Source organism: Eurosta solidaginis, chromosome 5, assembly GCF_040869045.1.
Source record: "Eurosta solidaginis isolate ZX-2024a chromosome 5, ASM4086904v1, whole genome shotgun sequence".
NCBI classification, from domain to species: Eukaryota; Metazoa; Arthropoda; class Insecta; order Diptera; family Tephritidae; genus Eurosta; species Eurosta solidaginis.
The window spans coordinates 197132511-197139196 of record NC_090323.1 but is presented as its reverse complement, the minus strand read 5'-3'; positions in this window follow the sequence as shown (position 1 = coordinate 197139196).

Here is a 6686-nt window from a genome sequence, read left to right as displayed (position 1 = left end):
TTGGTTTTCAACCTGGCCTAACTCGCTGGATCTCCTCCTATGTTTGCGGTAGAAGTCAAAGAGTCTTTTTTAAACACATTTGTTCGAATGTCATCGATGTTCCCTCCGGTGTGTCTCAGGGCAGCCATCTCGGTCCTATTCTCTTTTTGCTCTTTATAAACAATATTTCCACAATTATAAAAACAATTATAAAATATTTTAATGTATGCCGACGACGTAAAACTTTTTGAGTCATACGCGTCGGTTGAAGAACATTCTATACTCCAGGCGTATTTCAATTGTTTAGTTACTACGGTACTACGGCTGCCGTACAAACTTAGGTTATTATATCAGCTAAAATTTGACTACAGAGTTGTTTGGCTGTTTTTTCTTTTCGCTGTTTAGTAATCTTCTTTGCTTAGTCATAAAAGGGGCGGCGCCACACCCATTTTCAAAAATTTTAGTGTTTTCCAATTTAATGTCATAATTCAATTTATAAGGTAAAATTCTATTATTACAAAGCTTTTTTCGCTAAGATATAGCTTATTATTTTCGTCTACGACCCTTTTAAAAATCCTTTATATAAAAGTGGGTGTGGTCTTCAGCTAATCTCGTCTATTTTTTCTAAAAATATTTTCTGCTATAGGGAAAATTTGTGTACCAAACTTTATTACGATCCGTTAATTTTTCTTCGAGTTATGGCTCCCGAAACATAGAAAATTGCTCTGTCATAAAAGGGGCGGTTCCACGCCCATTTTTTAAAGTTAGAAGTTTTTCCTATTTATTTTTATAAATACACTTGGGAAATGAAATACCATTGATTCAAAGCTCTTTTTTGCAATGATATAGCTTATTTTATTCATTTACGACCCTTTTAAAAATATTTTTCATAAAAGTGGGCGTGGTCCTGAACCGGTTTCGTAAATTTTTCTTCAAATCATTCCTTATAGTAGAGGTAACCTCCCTGCCAAATTTTGTTACGATAGATTTAACGATTTTTGATTTATGATTACTAATATTTGTAAAATTGATTTTATCACAAGTGGGCGGTGCTACGCCCATTTTAAACATTTTTTTTAATTTTTATCAAGAGTCTCCATTATCAGTCCACATGTCAAATTTCAACATTCTAGACGTATTTTTTACTAAATAATCAGGTTATTTGTATTTTCAAAAATGTTATATATATAAAAAGTGGGCGTGGTTATCATCCGATTTCGCTCATTTTCATAAGCTTGTGTACCAAATTTAGTGAAGATATCTCAATATTTACTGAAGTTATCGTGTTAACGGACAGACGGACGGACGGACATGGCTCAATCTAATTTTTTTTCGATACTGATGATTTTGATATATGGAAGTCTATATCTATGTCGATTCCTTTATACCTGTACAACCAACCGTTCCCAATCAAAGTTAATATACTCTGTGTGCAAAGCACTCTGAGTATAAAAAGGGGTGGCACCTACCATACAAATGGAATAATGACAAGTAAGGAAGGCTAAGTTCGGGTGTAACCGGACATTACATACTCAGTTGAGAGCTATGGAGACAAAATAAGGGAAAATCACTATGTAGAAAAATGTGCCTAAGGTAACCCTGGAATGTATTTGTATGACATGTGTATCAAATGGAATGTATTAAAAAGTATTTTAAGAGGGAGTGGGGCATAGTTTTATAGGTGGACGCCATTTAAGGATATCGCCATAAAGATGGACCAGGGGTGACTCTGGAATTTGTTTGTTCGATATGGGTATCAAACGAAAGGTGTTAATGAGTATTTTAAAAGAAAGTGGGCCTTAGTTCTATGGACGCCTTTTAGAGATATCGCCATAAAGGTGGACCAGGGGTGACTCTAGAATGCGTTTGTACAATATGGGTATCAAACGAAAGGAGTTAATGAGTATTTTAAAAGGGAGTGGCCTTAGTTCTATAGGTGGACGCCTTTTCGAGATATCGATCAAAATGTGGACCAGGGTGACCCAGACCATCATCTGTCGGGTACCGCTAATTTATTTATATATGTAATACCACGAACAGTATTCCTGCCAAGATTCCAAAGGCTTTTGATTTCGCCCTGCACAACTTTTTCATTTTCTTCTACTAAATATGGTGTCACACCCATTTTACAAAGTTTTTTTCTACAGTTATATTTTTCGTCAATAAACCAATCCAATTACCATGTTTCATCCCTTTTTTCGTATTTGGTATAGTTTAGTAAAGATATATCGATTTTTGCTCAAGTTATTATGTTAACGGCCAGACATTTGGAAGGACAGACGGTTTACTGTGTATAAAAACTGGGCGTGGCTTCAACCGATTTCGCCCTTTTTCACAGAAAACAGTTATCGTCCTAGAATCTAAGCCCCTACAAAATTTCACAAGGATTGGTAAATCTTTGTTCGACTTATGGCATTAAAAGTATCCTAGACAAATTAAACGAAAAAGGGCGGAGCCACGCCTATTTTGAAATTTTCTTTTATTTTTGTATTTTGTTGCACAATATCATTACTGGAGTGGAATGTTGACATATTTTACTTATATACTGTAAAGATATTAACTTTTTTTATACTCAGTTGAGCAGAGCTCACAGAGTATATTAAGTTTAATTGGATAACGGTTGGTTGTACAGGTATAAAAGAATCGAGATAGATATAGACTTCCATATATCAAAATCATCAGTATCGAAAAAAAAATTTGATTGAGCCATGTCCGTCCGTCCGTCCGTCTGCCCGTTAACACGATAACTTGAGTAAATTTTGAGGTATCTTGATGAAATTTGGTACGTAGGTTCCTGAGCCCTCATCTCAGATCGCTATTTAAAATGGACGGAATCGGACTATAACCACGCCCACTTTTTCGATATCGAAAATTTCGAAAAACCGAAAAATTGCGATAATTCATTGCCAAAGACGGATAAAGCGATGAAACTTGGTAGGTGGGTTGACCTTATGACGCAGAATATAAGTAAGATTTTGGACAATGGGCGTACCACCACCCGCTTTTAATAGAAGGTAATTTAAAATTTTTGCAAGCTGTAATTTGGCAGTCGTTGAAGATATCATGATGAAATTTGGCAGTAACGTTACTACTATTACTAAATAAAAAAGAGAACAGGCCCACTTTTTAAAAAAAAAATTTTTTAAGTCAAATTTTAACAAAAAATTTTATATCTTTACTGTATATAAGTAAATTATGTCAACATTCAACTCCAGTAATGATATGGTACAACAAAATACAAAAATAAAAGAAAATTTCAAATTGGGCGTGACTCCGCCCATTTTCATTTAGCTTGTCTAGAATACTTTTAATGCCATAAGCCGAACAAAAATTTACCAATCCTTCTGAAATTTTGTAGGGGCTTAGATTCTAGGATGATAACGAATATTACGAAATAAAAAAAATGCCATAATTCTATACCAAATACGAAAAAAGTGATGAAACATGGTAATTTGATTTTTTATTGACGCAAAATATAACTCTAGAAAAAACTTCGTAAAATGGGTGTTACACCTACCATATTAAGTAGAAGAAAATGAAAAAGTTCTACAGGGTGAAATCAACAGCCTTTAGAATCTTGGCAGGAATACTGTTCGTGGTATTGCATATATAAATAAATTAGGAGTACCCGACAGATGATTTTCTGGATCACCCTGGTCCACATTTTGGTCGATATCGCGAAAACGCCTTCACATATATATCTAAGGGCCACTCGCTTTCAAAACCCTCATTAATACCTTTAATTTGATACCCATATCGTACAAACATATTCTAGAGTCACCCCTGGCCCACCTTAATGGTGATATCTCGAAAAGGCGTCCACCTATAGACCTAAGGCCCACTCCCTCTTAAAATGCTCAGTAACACCTTTCACTTGATACCGATATCGTACAAGCACATTCTAAAGTCACCCTTGTTCCACCTTTATGGCTATATCTCGAAAAGGCGTTCACCTATAGACCTAAGGCCTATTCCCTTTTAAAATACTCATTAACACCTTTCATTTGATACCGATATCGTACAAGCACATTCTAGAGTCACGCCTGGCCCCCCTTTATGGCGATATCTCGAAAAGGCGTCCACCTATAGAAATAAGGATCGCTCCCTTTTAAAACAAACATTACCACCATTCATTTGATACCCATATCGTACAAGCACATTCTAGAGTCAGCCCTGGTCCACCTTTATGGCGATATCCCTAAATGGCGTCCATCCATAGAACTATGGCCTACTTTCTCTTAAAATACTCTTTAATACCTTCCATTTGATATACATGTCATACAACCACATTCCAGGGTTACCCTAGGTTCATTTTCCTGTATGGTGAATTTCCCTTATTTTGTCTCCAAAGCTCTCAACTGACTTGTAATGTTCGGTTACACCCAAACTTAGCCTTCCTTACTTCCTTTAATTTGACTTAAAACATTTTTTGTTTTAAGTGGGCGTGGTCGTTCTCCGATTTTGCTAATTTTTATTAAGCATACATATAGCAATAGGAGTAACGTTCCTACCAAATTTCATCATGATATCTTTAACGACTGCCAAATTACAGCTTACAAAACTTCTAAATTAAAAAAAAAAAATAAAAAATAAATGTAAGGCGCGATAACCTCCGAAGAGATCTAAGGCCGAGCTTCTCTTCCAATTTGCGTCGAGCTCCTCTTGATTTCCCCTACAAATTGGCCGGACGGGACCTACATGTTTTATGCCGACTCCGAAAGGCATCTGCAAAGCAGATGAGTTTTCACTGAGAGCTTTTCATGGCAGAAATACACCCGGAGCGCTTGCCATACACTGCCGAAGGGAGACCTCGCTTAGAAAAATTTTCTTCTAATTTAAAAACCTTATTTCTAAAATTTTTTTGATGTTGCTTTGCCCGGGGTGCGAACCCAGGGCATACGGTGTGGTAGGCGGAGCACGCTACCATCGCACCACGGTAGCCTTCTAAATTACCTTCTTTTAAAAGCGGGCGGTGCCACGCCCATTGTCTAAACTTTTACTAATTTTCTATTCTACGTCATAAGTTTAACTCACCTACCAAGTTGCATCGCTTTATCCGTCTTTGGTAATGAATTGTTGCACTTTTTCGATTTTTCGAAATTTTCGATGTCGAAAAAGTGGGCGTTGTTATAGTCCGATATCGTTCATTTTAAATAGCGATCTGAGATGAGTGCCCAGGAACCTACATAACAAATTACATCAAGATACCTCAAAATTTACTCAAGTTATCGTGTTAACGGACGGACGGACGGACGGACATGGCTCAATCAAATTTTTTTTCGACACTGATTGTTTTGATATATGGAAGTCTATATCTATCTCGATTGCTTTATACCTGTACAACCAACCGTTATCCAATCAAAGTTAATATACTCTGTGAGCTCTGCTCAACTGAGTATAAAAATTGGTAAGGAGCTATATGATGTTAAGTCCTAACAGCACAAATAATATATGGAATAGAAGAAAAACAAGACAAATGGGACTTTCAGAACTATGGCTATCTTAAAAACTTAGGTTATTTCAACACGTAAAGTTTGATTGCAGAGTTGGGTTTGGCTATTATTCCTTCGGTATCCTTTTATAATATCTTCAGGGTTGGTATTTTTGGATACGCCTGGAGAAACCGAAAAAAAACATTTCTGTTTAATTTGACATAAATTGATGTAAGAGCAAAAAGAGAAATCACTATGGCAGTTGCTTTCTCAGATAACGCGGATACCCTTTGTGTGGTGGACGTACAACTCCGCATTTAAATGACCACTGTCTGCAAACAACTGATACACCGATGTGCAACGTAAGAAAATAGTCAGGCCAAAGTGAGGGAGTGCGATGTGTGCACCATGACTCATAAACAGTCCGTGCAAGCTTTAGACCAAACCCCTAAGAATTTAAGGTGTAATCAGCATCCCAAAGATGGTTCTTTTCTGTTACTTGCTGGAACAGCCGCAGTTGAAATAAATGTGTGCTTTTTCGTCTATAGACGGCTTTACGTACAAAAATTTACTCTCTTTAGAAATATGGGAGGGCAATTTGGCGGAAACACTTCAGCAGCAGCTTTTGCTAAACAACTTCTTGAAATTAATTATGTCAAAATTCCTATTTCTTTACTAACAGATTTGATTTCTTTTCCTGCAAGTTTTTGAGAAATTAAAACACCACCTGAAGCTTTAATAGCTAATGTTTCTTCCAGATATTGAATCTATCTTTACAAACTATAAATGACTTTGAGAAAATGCATTTTAGGTACCTTAAAATGAGGATGTTAATATCACTAGAACCAAGACAACTTATCACTCTATTAACGCAGTCGTCGAAGAGTCCCAAGCTGTGCATATCCGATTGAGTTTATTTGCTCTTTTGAGCCATCGGAAATTTCTCCTCATCGATTGATTCTCAAAAAGGGCCCAGAATATCATAATATTTATGCTTCGTTATTTCGATTCTCCACGCTTATGTAGTGGGACAAGGCTTTTCATCACAAAACTTTTACGAATGTCATTGAAGCAATTCCTTTTATCGGAAAATTTCGAAAACAAAAAAGTTTAAAACCAAGGATTCCGTTGATACCGATAGATTTGTCTTTTCAATTTTAAATGCCTCAAACTTCCTATCGCTATCAATGAAGCTCAAGGACGATCATTAGCTGCGAATCAAGGGATTGATGAGCGCAATAAAACCTTTATAGATTCAGGGCTTCTGCAACTCAA